The 20,704-nt window shown below is 39.1% G+C and overlaps 1 protein-coding gene across 1 annotated transcript in view; it reads left to right on the forward strand.

Moving 5' to 3' along the window:
- The window catches only part of MLLT3 (MLLT3 super elongation complex subunit), a 120,893-nt gene that overhangs the window by 44,016 nt on the left and 56,173 nt on the right, over window positions 1–20,704 (forward strand). The gene's annotated exons all lie outside the window — the stretch shown is intronic.

Genomic DNA, 20,704 nt, shown 5'->3' on the forward strand with positions numbered 1-20,704 from the left:
TGAATGCTCCATCCCTGGCAGTGTTCAACGTCAGGCTGGACAAAGCTTTGGATGATATGATTTAGCGTAAGGTGTCCCTGCCCACGGCAGGGGGGTTGGAACTAGATGATCTTAAGGTCCTTTCCAACCCTAACTGTTGTATGATTCTATCTTGAGGTCCTTTCTAACCCTAACTGTTCCATGATTCTATTACCTGCTTACTTTCATGTTGGCTGCAATATGTGGATATTGGTGGCAAAATGCAAAACTTCTCACTTGTCTGATTTGCTCTTGTGACAAATGATTACTTTCTTGATATGTATTAAGCTTCTCAAAGTATAAAACACAAAATATTTCTTCAATTTGTGTATAGAATAGAAAGAAAATGTCTTCTTGATTGTGAATGGCTGCTCTCTATAAGACAAGCAAGGATAATAGAAAATCACTAGCTTCAACTTTCACTTACCAGCTTTGTGCTTGCAGATTCTGATTACAGACTGCTTCCCAGTACTTTCTCCTTCCACATCTTCTTACCATCTGTTAGTAAGAACCGATATAGAGTGAAGTTAAGTCTGGATGACTTTAGCATTACAAATGCAGTTCACCTTAGCAGAGAGAACTACGCAAGATCCTTTTTCTCTCCCTTGAAAACCTCAGGCTCGCATTAGTGTCAGCCCTGCAGTACCATAGCTTCTTGAATTTCAGTGGATTTGAAAAAAGCAAGCTTTTTCTTCTGCACTGAGCTGAATCCCAGTTTTTTTTCTATTGAAGTCTTTAATAGGAAAGAGCATAAATATCTATTGTCTTTGATTAGGATTCTGTCTTCCCCTTTAACACCTGTATCAGAATCTTGAAAATGTCTTTACTTTTAGGAAGACATACTTTACCATACAAGAATACTTGAGCAAATAGTTTGTTTTTTTTTTTTCTTTTTTTTAGGAAAACAGTTTACTAGAGTAAGACTTGCAGGTAAGTTTTACTTAGAAACAAAATTGTCACTATTTGACACATTCCTCAAACGAACCAGGTAGGAAATCTGTTAGTTATTTCCAGTGCTGTCACATTTTGGAGAAACCAAAGTGCTCCCTACCCTTTAACCTAACCCTGTGCAGTGTGTGTGTATACATACCTAATACCTCCATTGAGTATGACTTCATTCCACTGTTGCTGATTGTCTGGTGATAATTACAGGTCTTGTGCTGTGATTTAAGCACATGTTGGATTTGTTGTGGTCTACCTCTGAATGTTTCATTGTCATTCACTTGTTAAGACAAATCCTGTGCTGTTCAGAGGACTCCTACTCTAAATGCTTTGTTATTAAAGTACTTGCCTTTTTGGATTTAAAAACATAATCCATATCTTATTGGCAGAATAGGTTTGTTAGCTTTTAGTCAAGGAAGATGTCTCATATGAATCAGCTGTGTCCAGAACTATTACAGTTTGTCACTTAATAATGCTAAAACTAGCAAAATGTATGCATGTGCTTGTATAATATATGCTCAATTGTTAGCTCAGAATTTTAAGCTTGCTTTGAAAGTTGTGGTAGAAAATGTCAGAGAAATGCTGCTTAGAAGGCATGTTATGTTCAAAGCAGCTTAGGGCAGATGTGCCTAAAATGTTTGCTTTTGTTGATTTACTTTGTGCCTTTTGGGAATGTTGAATATGAGGCCAGGCTGAGGTTCAATGTCATGAAGTCTAGCAAAATGGAAGTTTTATACGAATAGAGCCATGTGTTTATGGTAGTCAGCAGCCCTTGCATCTGTTCTTTGCTCTGCCACTGATGTGTTTGATGACTTATTACAAGGTGTTTCACCCCCCATGAATCCTCTTTAAGTTGGTGCCAGTAATACTAGCTTCCTTGGTCAAACACTTTGAGGTAAACGTAAATTATTACTGTATTAGTCTTGAAGTGGTTTAAAATGGGCTCTCATTTCCTGTTCAGCTGAATACAAATGTGATCAGATTCCACATTAATGTCATCCTTATGGTGAAATGCTGCCTCTGTATGTTCGGGGTTTTTTTTCCCCCAAATTGGTGCTCCTCTGTTCTTTTTAAAATTGGTGTTTTTTTTATTTTAAATTGGAGTACTTTTCTCTTTCCAAAACAATGTCCAGTGACCTGCAAACCACTTCTGGAAATTTTTTTTTTTAGGTGGGTTGAAGTACTGTGGGTACTAAAATGTGCCCCGCATGCAATAAATAAAATAGGATTTTACAAACCAGTCACTGGACTAATTATCAAACAGTAATTAATTAACATTTGATAGTTCATGTAGAAGAAAATGGCAAGGCTGGACTGTGCTTTCCTTAAGGCATTAGAAGATGCTAATGATCTCTACTGTGGTACTGATGGGATGAAAATTAAGTCTGATGTGTTTTTTTGCAGCTCTTGGGTTTTCCTCAGTTTTAGTTCAGTTGTAAGGATGGGATTTCATGTGAGTTTTTTTTTATGCTGTCTCTTTTTTTTTTTTTAGGCACTTTCACATGTCTTTAGACCCCAAGTTCAGCAGCATTTTCAAGGATTTTTTTCATATTATTAGGATTATTAGGTTGATTTTTCACTATCTTTTCATACTTTTCTCCATAATACTAATGCTCAGTATAAGCACCAGCTGTAGGTTGTCCTGTAGAGCTGTTTTTAATAAATGGTGCTGTGTAAACATGTAAAGGCAGAGTTGTGCTGTTTAACTCTGGCATTAAGTTTGGTGACTTGCCTCTAGTATGAATTAGGTTCAGGGAATTATGCTCCTTCAGAAAACCAAACTTAGTTACTCCCATCTCCTCATTTTACTTCATAGACTTCTACAGCAGACATCTCCAGCTACAGTATTTCACAGTAAGGCTCCTTAGTGCAGATAACTTGTATCTGTGGCTTACCAAAACTAAGTTCTCTCTATCCTGATAAACTCATGGATATAGAGAGGCTATGCTGTACTCAGGATCCTATAGAATTGGACAGTGATGATTCTGAACTCAGTGGGATATCTGCAGATAAGGAGAACTGATTAGTATGTGTGTATTATACAGAAGAAGGGTAATAAAGAGGGCAGCAAATACTGTCATGGAAAGTCTGCAGGCTGCACAGAGCCTGTAGTTTGCTCATAATCCAAACCCACAAAAATAAGTATTGGAGGTACTGTATTCTTCTCTGTTCTTAGGTACTGTAGACTTAAGATACTGTGTTAGAGAAAGCAAAACACAGTAATTCAGCATATTTATATTAATAAAGCAGCATACTCCATATTTTCACCAGGGGAGAAAATAGTTTCATAAAGTTTCCTGAAAGGAGCTTGTTAATCTTTTCTAGATAATAGCTTCCTAAGTCAAGCTTCTATTAGCTTGAGTTGGAAAGAAGCTTTCTTTCTGCCATTAGTCATGTTAATAAGAGCATGAATGAGTCAACTTTTAAAAAGATCAGAATGACTGTGGTCTAGGAAAATACACTGAATAAGGTATGTAACTTCTTTCATCTAATGTCTTAATACCACTTTAGTTTCTGCAGCTGCTTATGCAGAGTAGCAGCACAAGACATTAGCCAGTGACCGAAGGATATTTCAGTAACAAAAATAATCAGTGCCTACAGGCCTTTCTTGAGGGGCATGTTTCTAGCTGTGGCCTAACTTCAAGGTCCAAGGGGTTAAATTTATTCTTAATACTTTACTGCAACAGCTGATTCAACCAAGGAAGAATGTGTAGGTGCCAAGGAAACTCACAAGTTGAATAAGCTGCTAGCCTCCGGGAATTTCATCTGATACACATGGTACATATTAGGACCTCATGTGGGAAAATTGTATTTTATAGAATGTGAAGGAGAAAACAGTATAATTCACAAGATGATCAAAATACAAGTGCTTTGTTAAAGGATATTTTTACTGTAACAAAGAGCAGACAAGCAGGGGATCAAATTCAGTGGGAGCAGATGAATTAAAATTTAGGTTATACTTCAAACAGTGGATAGATAAGTGAATCTTAACCATTATGGCTGGCTAGAAGAAGCACATAAGCTTTACTGTTGTTTGAGGATGAAGACTTTTATTCTCATTTTTGCATATCCCCATGAAAGTCAGCCAGTTGCTGCCAAACTTGACCAACAAGGGAGAGTCTTGAGAATAAGTTATTTTATAATAATTGGTACCTTGTGGAGGGGAGCATGTACTCAAATTAGCATCACAAGTGAAGGACAGGCAACAAAGAGGTTGGTACTGGCCTTAGAGCTTAAATATATTACGTGGCTTAAAGGATTGACAGTTGCAAGGCAGTGTTTACCAGCATGTACTGCTCAGTGTCCTGTTAAGGTAACTGCTGTGTTCTGAAGTCATAGTAATTGGTACTTAATATTAGGCAGTGTTGTGAGAATGCTTTGATAAGAAAGAGCTCAGACTGTAAACTGAGAGAAATTACTTTCCTCTGTTGAGGTAGGGCTTCAGCCAGGGCTTTGTGGAAGGGCGTGCATGGTTGGAGTTGTCTTAAATGGCAAAGTTTTGCAATTATGGTGAAGTTGTGTCAAGGGCATTTTAGGAGCACATGATTAGGCACCCTGTTTATGCTACCAGAATGAAGTGTGTCACAGTTTTAACTCTTCTTAGTGGTGTTGCAGTTCTTGGGTTTTAATACTCCCTTTAGGTTTTTCAGCTTTTCCTGATTTTCTGTTCTGTGTTCTAAGGGATGGAAAGGAGATCAAAACCTCATGAGTAGTACAGAAATTCAGTTTCCCAGAGTAATTGTTACACTGCAGAAGAGCAATTTAGCTGAAATAGTCAATCATCCAGTATACTGGATTCATACCGAGATTGCATTGACTTCTTATTGTTCATAAGTAGGTTACAGGGATGCTAAGTGATAAGTACTTAAAATGGACTTGCAGTTTAAATGGTGTCCTTTTAAAATATGTATTATATGTTTCTGTCTGCATTGGTTTCCATTTGTTATTGCCTTGTTAAATGTAGCAAGTTATGTTAAGTCACCTCATTTTCTTCATTATGCTCAGTTGGAGGTTAACCTGATTTTCTTTCATCAAGATGTTTGCTTCCCAGCAAGGCTACCTGTCTTGCATTCAGTCATTAATAAATGTTGTGAATAGCAGTCCTATATTGAAAAAATATCTCATTAAGAATCATTGAACTTTTAACAACCTGCCTGTTTAATAAACAAAAACAGAGGTTGCTTTCTGGTGTGAGTTTCCTATATTCAGATTCATGTTTGTTTTTTTTTTTTTCCTGTAGTGCATTGTAGCTGTTTGTGCTACTTCCCCAACCCATCCTAATACTTTTCATGGTTCTGAAGTATTCAAGTAAGAATAGGTTGTCCATCGTGACTCTGCATTTGAGTTTTAAACTTGTTTTTTAGACTGCCTTTGCTATGTATTTTCTGTGTTATGCAACACAGTTCTCTTTCTCTGTGTACCTCATTTCTCTGCCTGTAAAGTGGGCATCCCTACTGTCTTTCACTCTTGTCTCTGGTGTTGTAAATATTTAAGTTTACTATGTCTGCAGGAAAGCTTAAGAGTGTGTGGTGCTTCTGATTGTCCTTGAAAGAAATTGGATTGCATAGGGCACTCTTTATTCAGAGTGTTGTTTTCAGTCTATCTTTACTTTTGCTCTTAACTAAAGCAAAATGTTTCCTGCAAGGAAAAGATGTTGTTAATTTCTCCTTTCCCAAAGTCTGCCCTGGAGCAGGAAACAGTTTGATCTTTTGTGCTGTCCTAGGAGGAATGTAAACAGTTAGGAAGAATAAGGAATGTACAGTTTCTACTCTTACGTGGAGCTTTAATGTAGCTTAATCTTTTTTTATCATTATGTTTTTTGCATGCATAAGTAAATATTCTTCATTAAGTAACTTCAGGACATTTTGGAAGGTAGTAGTTTTAAATGTCTAAACAAGTTCTAAAAGTAGGGTTTTTTGCTATATATGTTTTCAATATTTGTCCTTTCATTGCTTCCCTTAGTCCTCCTTTTAATTACGTCAGGTCCTTCTTTTAATTATGTCCAGGGTTTTGCTTGGAGGAGTCTTAGAGAGAATCATTATTAAATAGCAGAGATTTGCAGAGGCTTAGCTGTGCGTGTTATATCTCAGAATCTGCAGAAAGCCCTTTTATCCATTCCTACAGGTGACAACTGTGTGACTGATTTGTTCTGTCTCCTTCAGTATTTCCTGTAATCTCAGTCTGTCTGAATGGCACTACATATTGGCATGTGGTATCCTGGCAAGCAGCCATGGAAACGTTTTCAGTTTCTGAAGCCATCTGGCTGAATTTTCACTACGGACAGCAAATAAGTTCCTGAAGGCGGAGGTGGAAGTTGGGGGCTGGAACGAAAGCCTTGTGCTCACCCTGCTCTGCTTTGTGGTTCTCTGAACCTTTCAGCTGCAGGGCTCATACTGCCATGCATTACTGGCTTTGCTTCAGGTTTTTGTACTTCCAAACACTGTGGGTCTTCAGAGCTCCCATTTTATTATTGCTAGCATTTTCTTTGTAGTATATTGGATTATGCATGTGGGGAGGGTTCTTTAGTTCTTGCTCAGCATGAGGCCACGGGTAGGCATGTTTCTGACACTGTGACCTTGTTACTGAAGAAAAAGGCTTTTTTTGTTGTTGTTCATTTCTCTCAGATGACTGTAATTGGAAGTAGCCCTTAATATAGCTGGCAGCAGGGAAGTGATGGGGAGCTCATGAGTGCTTCTGAGTGCTGTGGAGTGAGAAGGTAGTCTTGAGTCTGGTCCCAGACTGGGTTCCCCACTGCATGGGGGAGTCTCCTTCGAGCACCTGCACCCCCAAACCTGGAGCCTGCAACCTGTGCAGCTGCTTGGCCAACTTTTGGGTCAAATGAGATTTTCCTATTATAGTCTGTTCCATCTTCCTCTTTTGTTTGCCCCAGATAAAGACATGTACTTCTTGGCCACAAGCTATAGCTTCCTTACCATTCACATGAAGAGGCAGAAGTCTTAACTTGACAACTGTACTTACGGGTTGCCATCCTTGGGTCTGTGGGCTCACTGGTGGCTTCCATCTGTTACAAGCCTCCAAAAGAGCCCAAAAGTCTCCTGTGTAACCTGCCTGCAGTGGAGCTGTGGTAAGTGACAGCTGAACACCATGTTAGAAGAAGAGCAAAAAAAAAAAAAAGGTGGGGGTGGGGAAGGGAGGTGTTTTAGGAAGCAGTGTTCCCAGTACATTGTCTAGCTTGGGATTTCTAGATAAGGTTGAAAGGCAATTTTAAAGAAGGGCAAAGACAAGCAGATGCTGTAAAAATGAGGCAGTCAAACTTGTGCCTGCTTTAGGCCCTATTTCATGCTTACTTGTTTGAAATTAGTAGGACCATTTTAAATTTAAAAACAAACATCACCTGTCTTTGATATATCATGGTATTTCTAAAACATCCGATTGGTGGAAAGACTTTCTGAAAACATCTGGAAAGAATGAGTGGGGAAGCTTGCTTAAATAAGTTTTGCTCTGATTTGGCTATGTTTCTACAGGTGCTTCCCTTTCTCTTTTTGTTTTTCAGTTTGACAATGTATTGCATGCACACTGTCCTTGGAGGTGTTCTTTTTTCAAACCTGTGAAGATCAGACAGGGATTAAAGTCTAAGATCTGTCTAGTCAGTTTCCCTGGGCACTTGCTAGTTTAAAAAAAACCAAACCAAACAAGAAAACCCCAAACCCCCAAACCAAAACAACAACAAAATTACCCAAACCAAACAAAAACAAAACCACAGAAACAAAAACAACAAAACAACCACAAACAAAAAAATAAAAGAACCCCAACAGAAAATAAGAAAGATGAGGAACTTCAAGAGTTAAACATGCCAGGTATTGAAAGCTCTTTTTGTGCAGTTATGTATTGTCAGTCAATTCTACTATGGCAAACAAAGTTTTGGGTGTTATGTTGAAGCAAGGAAGTCTGCTTTGGTACAGAAAAGTTATGAGCATGTCTCCTTTGAAAGCATCTGATATGCTAATATGAAATGCCTTTTTCCATTTTAACTAATTTCATGTTTTCTAGGGAATGTGTACTCTGATTCCAGAAAGAATTATAAATGATTGTTAACTGGGGGATATTTTGTTAGATTGAAGCAAATTATTGTTAGGCATGCATGATTTTGAAGGTTTGGATATTTTCACCCAAAATAAATTATTGCATTCCTTTCTTCAAAACTGAAGAAAAGTGTCAAGTTTTCTGTTCCTCTGAAGTCTTCTTGAGTCATGAACACTAATGAAACAATAGCAGTGTAATATTACTTGTTTCCTGCATGTCTGGCTGATGTCATGCCAAGATGTTTACGTGAATTTATTTCTCTGTTTTTCAAGCTGTTAATAATCAAAATCCTTGAAGAAAACAGAGGAATACCAAGAGAAGAGAAACACATTGCAATGAGTAAAGGAAAACATTGCAGTTGAAGTGATTGATAGCTCAGATTCAGAAGGTCAAATGATGAATTGCAAAAGGTGTTTCAGAGTCCTTTCCCTGAGCTGTTCACTGTGTTCATATGTTCTTTGGTTAGGTTCTGTTTGAACATGTAATCACATTGCTGAGTAGGTTTCTACTCCAGTTGGACTGAGTAAGAACACAGAGTTTGGTGCAGACCAGTATCTCATTAATTCAGTGTTTCCTTATGTTAATTTCACTGTTAATCTGCAAGGAATAATGTGTGATTGAAAGGGAAAAAAACTTCATGTTTTGCTTAATGCTGGGTTATTTAAACTTAAGGATCACAATTTAGCTACGCTTAGTGCAACCCTAATAAAGTAAACAAGGCTTGACTTGTTTTGAACAAACAAAATCTGATCTAGAAAATCTGTCACAGGTAATTTTAATTGACATTTTAGCATATTATGTCCAAGCAGCCACCTCACATTTGGCCATTCTCTTATTTCCAATCGGTGCATCATTTAATGAGGAATTAGAAAGTTGTTGAAGATATGCAGGCATGAGTTTTCTCCTGGAAATGTTTTAAGTACCTGCTGTATAGGTACTGTCCTAGAAAAAGTCCAAAGGTATGGAGTTTGCTCTTCAAACATACCATCAGACTTCAGAGATATTCAGCAGTTGTTTGAGGCTCTTACAGTGTGACTGAATTCCTGTTTCATCAACTTAAATCTGGAATGACAACCAAAATTTAAATTATTTGTGTTGGCAAGATTGACATGGTAAAGTAAGATCATTCAGTTGAAAAAATTAAACAGTAACAAATGTTCAATACCTTGTTAATGAATGCTGACAGGAAAAGAGATGAGAAACAGTTTTGAGGAATGAGGTAAAAAAAACAGATACTACAGATTTTTAAAAAGTACATCGAGTGCCACCTCTAAAGTTTTTTAGAATGAACTAAAGTGTTTTTATTGATACAGCTCATTTATCTGTATATGGCTTTATGTGTAGCATACTACGTAGCCATACAAAGTCCATCTATTATGCAGCTTATGTACACTTCAGTTTTCAGCTTTGCAAACACATTTTTTCCACAGGATAACTTTGTAATGACATTTTAGTCAATTTGAAACACTTTGGAAACACTTCTGTGTTTCATTGATGTATTCTTTGAAGTTCTTCTAAAATAGTTTTGTAGAAGCAGAACATGTTATAGGAGTATGTTTTAGTTTTTCACAAAACCAAACTTGTGTTTGCTAGTGATTCCGAAATATTTTTCATATGAAAATGCTGTCTAAACACTGAAGCAAAGTTTAGAGTATTTGGTACAAAAATTATTGTTAGCAGTTTGCATGTGTTAAAGTCTGTTAGGAAGTGCCTCACTCTTTTTTCAGATCTGCACAACTAAAACAGTTAAGAGCCCCTGAAATGTTCTGCAGAATTATCAACAAAATTATTTATTTGTTACCTGATGCTTGCAACTCGCCAGTGGAATGATAAAGATATCACTGACAGGAAAACTGGAAACAATGCTGTATGCCTGTTCTTCCAGAAACAGCTAGAGGCTAGGGACTGCAGATGAAATGTTTTTATTCAGTAACATACAAACAAGTAAAACATTGCTAACATTTCAGTCAATAGTTTTCTGATTTGTTTTCTTTTACTAAAGGAAGCAAACAACAAACCAAAAAATAACAACTTGCAAATGCTATTTTGTCCTCTTTTTTTCCTGACTTTTAAAAAATTGAAAGATTGCGAGCAGATACCTTTGAATCCTAGTCATGATTTATCAAATGTGTGTTTGGACATTATGGTCACTTTATTTTTACTCTTTCCATATTACCACCATATTAGTAGTGCCAATACGATCTCAGAAATGTAGCGTTTTTTAAGATGAGGAATTTTAAAAATTATTGTTCACTTTATGATCTTACTGGCCTAGAACAAAACCATTTATTCAGGATTAGACCATGTACCACTCTGAGGGTTTTCTGCTTTTAAGCCTGATCTACTTATCTTGCCCATCCCTTTCTGTTCGGTGTACAAAGGCAAGTTTATCAGTAGTGTGCAGAGCTGCAGAGTTTGTGAAAAAGCGTATCTGTGGTTGGCTGGAATTAATATCTTGTACCTTTCAGAGTATATATGTCTTTCAGTATATCTGAAAAGCTTGTACACCAGTGCACAGAATGTGACAAACAGCATGAACTGGAAGTGTTGATCAGTTCCCAGAGCTGCGGTGTCACTGGTGAGACTTGGTGGGATGAGTCCCATGACTGGAGTGCTGGGATCAGGGCTGCAGCTGTTCACGAGGGATGAGCAGGGCAGGGGAGGTGGAGGAGTTGCACTGACTGTAAGGGAGAGCTTTGACTGTACAGCCCTTACAATTACGGGTAATGTGATTGGAAGCCTCTGGTGAGGATGAGTGGGGTGGAAAACAAAGGAGATGTTGTGTGTGTCTGCTGTTCACTCAGCCATAATGATAGCACTGATGGTTTATTCTATGGAAACTTAAGAGAAATCTCTGGATTGGTAGTTCTTGCCCTTCTGGGAGATTTCAGATTCCCAGACATCAGCTGGGAATACCAGACCACTGTGACAAGCAAGTCTGGGAAATTCTAGAAGTATGTTGAAGATAATTTCTTGTCACAGGTATGCAGTAAGCCAACTAGAAAAGGTTTCCTCCTATACTTGTTTGTGAACAGAGAAGAACTTGTGTGAGATGTGATGGTAGGTGGCTGTCTTGGCCACAGAGATCATGAAATGGTTAAGTTTTAACATTTTCAGTGTAGTAAGAAGGAAGGGCAGGAGGGTTATTTCCCTAAATTTCAAGAGAGCAAACTGAGCTGTTCAGGGAGCTTGTTAGCCGTGCCACTTGGGAATCTGTTTTTGAGGGCTTAGGAGATCTATGAGAGCTAGTCAGTTTTCAAGAACCACCTTTTAGAAGCACAGGAAAAGGTAATCACATTGTGCTGAAAGTCAAGCAAGTGGAGAGAAGACCAGCTTGGCTCAACAGTGGAGCTTCAGAGGAAGAAGAAATTGTGTGATATCTGGAAGTGAGCTCAGGCTTCACAGGGAGAAGGCACCAAAGGACAAAGCTTAGAATGGCTTTTTTAAAGTATGTCAATAGCAAAAGGAGGTCTAAAGAAATCACTGGACTGATACTTGAAAGTCGCCTTCTGACTAATAGCGATGTAGAAAAATCAGAGGCATTTAGTTTGGTTTTTCAGCCTACGGTGCATCAAACACAGCAGAACAAGCCGGTCAAAGGAGATGATTACCCTGCTGTATGCAGAGTTGTGTGGCCTCACCTTGAGCCCTGTGTGCAGCTCTGGGCCCACAGTTAAAGGAGGATGTGAAGGTCCTTGGATACACCCAGAGGAAGGCAACAAAGCTGGTGGAAGGTCTGGAAGGCGTGTCCTGTGAGGAGTGGCCGAGGGCTCCAGCCTTGTCTAGTTTGGAGGAAAGGAGGCTGAGGGGTGAGCTCATTGCTCCCCACAGCTTCCTGAGGAGGGGAAGTAGGGAGGAGGATGCTCATCTCTTCTCCCTGCGATCCAGGAATGGGATGTGTGGGAATGTCTCAGAGCTGCCCTGGGGAGGTTTTGGCTGGACATACAGAAGCATTTCTTCACCAAGGGGGTGGTCAGACACTGGAAGAGGCTTCCTGGAGAGGTGATCAATGCCCCAAGCCTGTTTAAGAGGCACTTGGATAATGCCCATAATAATATATTTTAATTTTTTTTCAGGCAGTTGGACTGGAGGATACTTGTAGGTCTCTTCCAACTGAAATAGTTTATTCCATCTTCTTAGGCAGAAAAATAAAGCTGTAGGTATGCTGTAATGGTCAGAAACAGCATTGCAATTTTCATTATTTCACTTTGAAGAAAATCTTTATTTCTATGCTCCTTTGTTGTAAATCGCTCATCATTAGTCTCATGTGGCTACCTGTTCTCCTGTTCTCTTTCCTCAGAATGTCAAACAGCTGAATAGTATAATTGCTATGATCATTACCTGCATGCCAACAGATAGAACATCTTCGTTACCTGCATGCAAACAGAGTTCTTGGGCTGTGTTTATGCCTGGAGCATACATTTGTATCATACTCGTTATAAATGTGTTTGCACACAGACTTCAAATCCCTGTACTTGAGGGTATTTTTTGTTGTAGACCATTGTATTGATCTGGCACACAGTTAATGCTAAGTAAAAGCCAGAAAGAGCAGGCAGATTAATGTAAACATACCATGTAAATAATTGTTTCAGCCTTAGCGATACTCTTCTAGAGTTTTAAGCTCATGCCATGTTAAACTCAATGTTTTGCTTAAATTGGGATAGCATGCTTTTTTATATTTCCCATTCGCTAGTAAGTGGAATTAATACAATGTGCTTGAGGATATATTTTTCTTTTCCTTCTCTTAGTCTCACTCTCCCAATTGCTAAAGTAACCCTGATATGCAGTCTAGTGCTCGTGATCCTGTGTGTAGCTGCTCTGAATGGCATCAGGTAGGCAATGGAAGCAAAATTAGCTGTCTTTGCCAGTTTATTAAATATGATGAAATAGTGCCATTAATATTGAAATAATTCTGTAAGAAGCAGTTTCCTGATGTCCTAATTTGAAATACACTGCAGGCTGAAGGCTTACAAGGGCAGTAAAGGTACATAATGTGTGTTGTTCCTCTAAGTCAAAAATGCTATTGCAGTAGAGATATAATGGGGATGTGCTAGCACCATTGAATTACTGTGCTGCTTTTAGATCTTAGTTAATATTTTAAATACAAACTCTGTATTCAATATAAACAGTAACTGAGTTATGGTAATTTCATGGGGATGTTCCCGTGTCTCCTATCTCAGTTTCATAGTTTTAAGTACTTCATTTTATGTTCTGTGAAGAGAAGTTCTCTTTCATCACTTGACTTTTGCTGGAGAGTGCTGATGTAGTCCAGAAGCTGTCTTAGCCATTCAGAAATACACTCACTTTTACTACTGGAACTACTTATGAGTTTCTTCTTAAATGTCATGTAAAAAATCAACTGCATTTATGAAGATAAGACATAATGATGAATGGTGTATGCAGTAGCAGATTTTGTTCTTTACTACTATACTTTCAGAGAAGTTCTACCAGCTGCATTACAGGCGCGGGTTCTCATCTCTTGTCTTAATGCAGTGGAAAAATTGCTACCAACTTAGAGCTTTAGGCAGCAGCCACTTTCTCTGTTTTTAAGCATTCCCAGATAGTGAAGATGTACCTTTGCGGGGCTGGTGCAAACACAGATTGCATGTGACACTGTTCTTTACAGGAAAAATGTTCTGATGTTTTTTTAAGTTATTGTATGTGCTCCATAGAACGAAAACCTTTACAAAAAAAAGAAACTATATTTACTTGATCATTAGTGAAGTAAAATGATCATTAAGAACTGAGAAGTTTGATGGAAAAATTCTTAGCCTTGGCTTGCAGTTCAACAGAAATGGTTTAACACAAATATGGTATCACTAGAATAGAGAGTAATCTCAACAGCTCTGAAAATATTTGTTACCAGTTTAATTTTGCATAGCATATTGAACTTAAAAATGGAGACACCCCACCCCCCACCACTTCGCTCTCATTCCCGTCTTATCTGGAGGAAACCTGAGGGAGCAGACAGATGGGATAGGAGGCATGAATTATAAATAGTCGTAGACATCTCCAGTAACTTCCATGTGTCTCATTAAGGATTGTTGTTTGTGTGTGCAGTGCAGAATATAGCCGAACAGGTTTCGGTGTCTGTAAGTCAAGGGGAGGACTTCTGCATCATCTGCCACTTGTCGTGAAGTCTGAAAGTTTGCAGGTGCCTGAGGATCTTTTGGTGTCTGTAGTAGGGCGGTCAAGAGAAGTGCTCCGCCTGCTGGAAGTCTGGAAAGGGTGGAAACACGCGGTTTAAAATGGCATTTCAAGGTCCGGTGGATGTTTTGCTACCAGCCAGATTCTAGCAAGTGAGGTGGAGCTTTAAAATCTTTTCCTGCTACATTTGCATTTTAGCAAAGCAGGAAGATACTAGACAAATAAGTTGTGTGGGTTTGAACCGTATAACTTTACACAATAGTGAATTTCCAAGTTAGGTAGCTGTTGCCTGTTGTCTGGCAGTACAGGCTGCTTTTTTCTGTATCGTTAATGAGTGAAGGTGCATTCTTTCCCATCTGCAGCATGTGTACATCAAATGAGCCTGCATAGCATTATGAAATCAGGATAGCTTAGGTTCCCCTTCTAATCCAAAACAGTTTATGTCAGAACACTTAGTGGCTGTACTTTAAAAGGCCAGGAAATATTCTGTATGTGCTACAAAGAAAAATCAATACTAGGAACTCTTGCGCCTGTTCAGTTTACAGTTTCATGTTCTCAATTGCTTCTAGGACCTGCAGACACATAGTATATGTGCACTGCGAATTAGTAAGAGAAACCAGTAAATCACAGAAAACCTTTAAATTTACCTAAATTGACAGCATTGTAAATGTGCAACTGCAGGTTATGCCACATGAATCCGTAGATGTAGGAAGCTCACTGCTGTATTTCAGAAGCTCAAAATTGTGTGTTGAAGGCTTACTGCTGTTTTCCTGTGCTAAGAGTTAGGGTATATGTGGCCTTTTAACTGTATTAAAATGCTCAACCAAACAAAAAAGCAACCACCATCCTACCCCCCCCACCTTCCCCCCCCCCCCCCATAAAAAACCCAAACAAACAAAACCCCCAACAAAAGAAAACAAAAAAAGAACCCCAGACCAAAACCCCAAGCAAACAAAACCTCAAAATAAACAGAGCAAAACACAGGGCACCAAAAAGCCCCCAAGCAAACAAACAAAACCCCCAAACCCAACCACCAACAGAAAACCCAAACCTTATCTTTGTTAGTCTGTTTTTATATTTTTGTTCTGACTGGAAAGAAATTTCTGAGTGGGTGTTCACTGTTCTCTCACTTGGTCTTTTAGCAATGTTTAAAGGCCAGTGCTAATGACTTCCGAAAGACCTGGATTTGCAAAACCTTGTTGGGCATGGCAAAAGTTTTTTCCCCTTCCCTGCCCTATCTTGTGTATCAGTTTGATCTGAATTGATGAAGGTGTCTAGTGGTCAGGGAATAGACACTATATTCAGAAAATTTTACACTGAAAATTAGATAGGATTCACTTTGTTTAAGGGGTTATAAGCTGTATCTTGCTATCCTGTCCAGCTGGTAGAAAATACGGGCTTTTGGGATGTGGGGCAGGGAACTTAATAAGATTGCAAATGCAATGCTAAAAGCTCAGCCTTAGTTCTGTCTTGGTGCCTTCTGTGCTTTCACTTCAGGGTTGTATTTTTCTCATCACATACTTGTCAGTGTAAGGAGTTAAGCAAATGAGAATTCCTTACTCCTAATGTAGGAGATACTTTATAACCCACATTTAATTTAGTAATTTTTGGCAGCTTTTGTTTGAACCTGCCTGGCAATTTGTTGGAATTAATGGCTGAGGTGTGTACCTTGAAGGTAGCGCATTATGGACCCATGCTCTTCTGGGCTGTTGTATAGAGTCCAAGTACAGCAGCTCACCAGCTGTCAAGGTGAGCTGCTGAGTAACAGAGTCAAAGAGCTTTTATAGAAATCAGAGCTGAATACTTACAGCTGACTTGGTGCAGGAGGGATTTGGGATGGCAGTCTGCCTTCCTCTGAAAGTGAATGCCACCCCTTTATTCTGAGACTTCTTTTAATGAAGATGGTGATGAATAAGAGAGAAAAGTTGATTGAAGGGTGACCAATCTGAGCAAATTGTAGGAAAGAATCTATAAAACACAAGTGCAGAGAGTTACAATTAAACCCGTTCTCTCTCAAAAGGCTTTTCTTCCTCACATCAGCCACCGGTGTTTCCTGCAGGGTACACAAAATATATGTGAATCGTTACAGTCATTATTCTGCATTGTCCTTATGTTGTGTCAACATCTGCGTAAAAAAATCTGTCTTTCCTTATTCATTCGTACTGCAATTTTTTTTAAAAAAGGAAAAATCTGTTCGCAATGAAATATTTAATGGTGTTGGAGCAGCAAATGAGTCTTGCATTAAAGCTTTTAAAAAGCATAGCTCTTATTAGAATTTTGTTATTGTTATCTCTAAAGTCCTTAGTGTGGTCTCTGTTAGTTAAATGCATTCTCATGGCTTGATTTGCATCTGTTCCTTAGGTGCCAGTTAATGTCTGATGCAGTGCATGGGAATGCATGTGTCAACACAAAAGAAAAAGCAGCTCTTCACTTGTGGATTAAAGAAGCAAAACATTTGAGATAAATGATTTAAGCCACTTAACATGAGCTGTAGAGAAAGCATATTCCCCTGAAGAACAGTGGACAAATAATCTACTCCTCATAAATTCCTGTCCTAGCTTGTAGTGATCTTGGGTAACTCGTTATGCTGGCATTATCAATATAATTCAGCTGTAGAGTGCATTGAATGAGAATGGAGCACTCGCATCTCTTTCTTATATGTAGAATAATAGGCAATTTTGCTGACACAGATACTGAGATCTTACGGAGAAAAAAAAAAATCCCTGTGAATAAAATTGTGTATTAGCAATGATAATGTTACTAAGCTTCATTTGAAGATGCACATTGATATCTTGCATTTGGTCTCTGGAAGGCACATTTTGTTTGAGAAGGCACATTTAAATTTGTGCCTCTTTGAAGGCACATTTAAATAATTAGCTGCGAATTACTGTGCTTTCATATATGGGGTGGCTGGTCAAAATAAACAGAACAGCATAGCCAATGTGCTTCTAACTGTTCCTGGTCTTTGTGAACTGTTTGTAGTGAAGCAAGGGTTGCAGCTGAGTGCCTCGATAGTCCTCTGTCAAGGGCAATATATTGTGGTTGAGTACCTGAGCATGTGCACAGTACTGGAAATCAGTATTTGTGCAGTTGCACCTGTGTGTATATGCTGGCCCAGCATTATAGAAAAATGGTATTCCACTTATGAGAACTACTTCTTGTCCTAGGACCTGAGCCTTCTTGCCCTAGCTTGTACACCTTTTTTGTAGTTAGAGTTGTCAGATCAAACTTTGCTTCTGTGGCAGAGGTGTTCAATACTGAATAGAAGCTTGAAATTATATGAAACTAAAAGACTACACAAACTGTCAAATGAGGGAGGAAAGAAGAGAAGGTGTAGAATCTAGGGCAAGAAGGCTCAGGAGGAGCAGGAAGGCTTTTCTGTTTTTGAAAAAGTTGTCAGTATTTATTTTGTGCTTACTAGAATTATTATACTTAAAGTTTTCAAGTGCCCTATTAAGGGAAGACATGTCAGAATAAGGTGAAATACTACTTCTGGGAGGCTTAACACAAAATGGTCAGTGTCCAACAGAAAGCAATGTTTCATTGTCCTTCGGGGTGAGCATTGCTGTAACTGCCTTGGGTTTCTGTTGATCTGAATTTGCAATTTGCTTTTGTCTTTCTTTCCTTTTTCCGCTGCATCTAGTTTTTTATTCCTACCTGTTCTGTGGTTTACCTGACTCTTGCAACTTCTCCAGTTGACAAACCTTGCTAGGATGATTGCCTGTTGGCTCGGCTAAACCACACGTCATTGCAGCTCTGGTTACTACTTGCGACAGTTAACAGAACAAAGAGCTTATGCTAGTGAATGTTGATTAAGAGTGCACGGAGGTGCTGTTTCTGCCAGTATGTATAGTAGAGGATTCCATAAGAAAGGTGAGGCTTTCACTTTTGTTGCAGTCTACAAGTATGCAAGAGCATGGAGCTTGCCCGAGTCACTTCTTTTCAGGACAGTTTCATTCACAAGATTGTAGTCTTTTTCTTCTAGTACAAGCCATCTTTCAGCTTGGGAAGGTACCCAGAGTAGTTTCGTTGTGATTAAGTGTTTTGTATCCCATCACCCAAGTTTCAACAGAGTCTGCAAGTATAAAAGACTTTGTTTTCAGAAATGTAATGAGAAACTTTGACAAGGTACTATTCAGTACAGCTAACAGCTGTGTAAATCTAAAAGAAGGGACGTTTGAGGGGGAGAATGAAAAATATTTATGCTGACAGTGTTTTCTGCACCAATTAAGTGCTCAGGAAGAAGTTGACCTGATATTTATTTAAAAAAAAAAAAGAAAAAAGTGATTTGTGACTTGTCAAGTAATGGAGCCTGAAATCTCTGTAACAGTTAATGTATTATTACGGTTTCTAAAATTTCAGTGTTTCCATATGGATAAATACTTGCTATATAATCATTCCCTGGTTTTATAAGTGTATTTCAGTCTTCTGAACCCTGCATGGCCATTCAATTAATACTGGGAAAGCTGTCTCCTCAAGTTTTCTTCTGAGGCAGAGGAGGAGCAGGAGGGCTTCTCCATCTTTGAAAAAGTTGTCAGTATGTATTATGTGCTTACTGGAACTATTATACTTACGGTTTTCAAGTGCCCTATTAAGGGAAGACGCGTCAGAATAAGCTGAAATACTACTTCTGGGAGGTTTAACACAAAATGGTCACTGTCCAAGGTCAGAGCTCTGTATGTCTGAAACCACCTCTCAGATTTGACCAATCGTGAAAAGGTTTTCTTCAAAAGCTTTCAAATTCCACTTTATAAACTGTAAATTCTCTCTTTTTCCTTGTCAGGAAAACAAAACTAAATTCTATAGCTATAAGAGGATGGTGTTGCAGAAGAGTTTGGAAAAGTGATTATTCTTTCTCCACTTTGTCATTTTTTTCTGTTGATTGCATAAAGTGAACTGTGTAGTGATAATCAACTGAAATAGGTGAGCAAAGACTTGCCATTTTCCTTATTCTTGAAGTCCCTGTGTGGATTTGGTGCTAAAAGAGGAGGAGAATGGCAAGGTAGTAGGAGGAAATTCTGCTTTGTCCATATCACTAACACCCATGTTGAACAACACTGGTCCTAACACCGATCCCTGAGGGACACCACTCGTTACTGGTCTCCAGACGGACATTGAGCCATTGCACACAACTCTTTGCGTGCGGCCATCCAGCCAGTTCTTTATCCACCGAGTGGGCCACCCATCAAATTGATGTCTCTTCAATTTAGAGAAAAGGATGTTGTGTGGAACAGTGTCGAACGCTTTTCCCAAGCCCAGGTAGATGACATCAACTGCTCTACCCCGTCCATCAGTTCTGTAGCCCCATTGTAGAAGGCCACCAAATTGGTCAGGCAGGATTTCCCCTTAGTGAAGCCATGCTGGCTGTCACCAAGCACCTTGCTGGTTTTCATGTGCCTTACTTAGTATGCCTTCCAGGAGAATCTGCTCCAAGATTTTGCCAGGCACAGAGGTGAGACTGACTGGTCTGTAGCTCCCCGGGTCATCCATTTTCCTCTTCTTGAAAATGGGGGTTCTATTTCCCTTTTTCCAGTCATGGGGAATTTCACCTGACTGCCATGATTTTTCAAATATGATGGCGAGTGGCTTAGCAACTTCATTTGCCAGCTCCTTCAGGACCGGCGGATGGATTTCATGAGGTTCCATGGACTTGTGCACATTCAGGTTCCTTAAGACTGTCTCGAGCCAGATCTTCTCCTACAGTGGACCCAGGGTCTTCATTCTCACAGTCCCTGCGTGTGCCTTCCAAGACATGGGTGGTTTTGTCAGAGCATTTGTCAGTGAAGACTGAGGCAAAGAAGTCATTAACAACCTCAGCCTTCTCCAAATCCCGTGTAGCCAGTTCTCCCAAGAGCTTCTGGAGATGGCCCATGCTGTCCCATTCTGTCTTTTATTCACAGTGTACCTATAGATTCCCTTCCTGTTATCTTTCACATCCCTAGCCAATTCTAAGTGGGCCTTAACTTTCCTAACCTAGTCCCAGTCATTGATCATATTGATCATACTATTGAGAATATGGCAGCAGTTTTATTCCTGGATATGTCTGATGGGCCTTGTGATGTTTTTGGGATGATAGAGGGTGGTAAGTGCCTGTGTTCTTTGCTAAAAAGCATAAGTTTGGCATTCAGACCCTTGCACAGTTGATTGCAAAACATGCTTTTTGTATAGTTTCAGTTGCACCTGATCCAGTGCAGGTACCAGGCGATTCTAAAGAGAGTGTATATCTTAAGAAATGATGATCCATCTGTGAGTCTGAATTACATTTTTTTTATTCAGCAAAAAATGAGATGGCTCTAGCAGAATTTTATGAAGAAGTCAAGCCTTTGTGTACAAATTACAGCATTTTACCAGTCTACAACGGAGAACCTGTTAGTATGATATTGAGATGGTAGTCCATATGACATGAATTGTCACACATATCAATGCAGCATTTGGAAGGATGGTTTCTTAAGCTCAGGCTACCTTTGTACTTACGTGTTACATGGGCATGATTTCTGTAATAAGGTTGTCACACAGCCAGATGGGAGAAGGGAAGGGTGGCTTCTGTTCTAAA

The sequence above is a fragment of the Pezoporus wallicus genome, unplaced genomic scaffold, assembly GCF_028554395.1.
Source record: "Pezoporus wallicus isolate ANWC-B61680 ecotype Strahan unplaced genomic scaffold, APGP_CSIRO_Pwel_v1 contig_2910, whole genome shotgun sequence".
NCBI lineage: Eukaryota > Metazoa > Chordata > Aves > Psittaciformes > Psittacidae > Pezoporus > Pezoporus wallicus.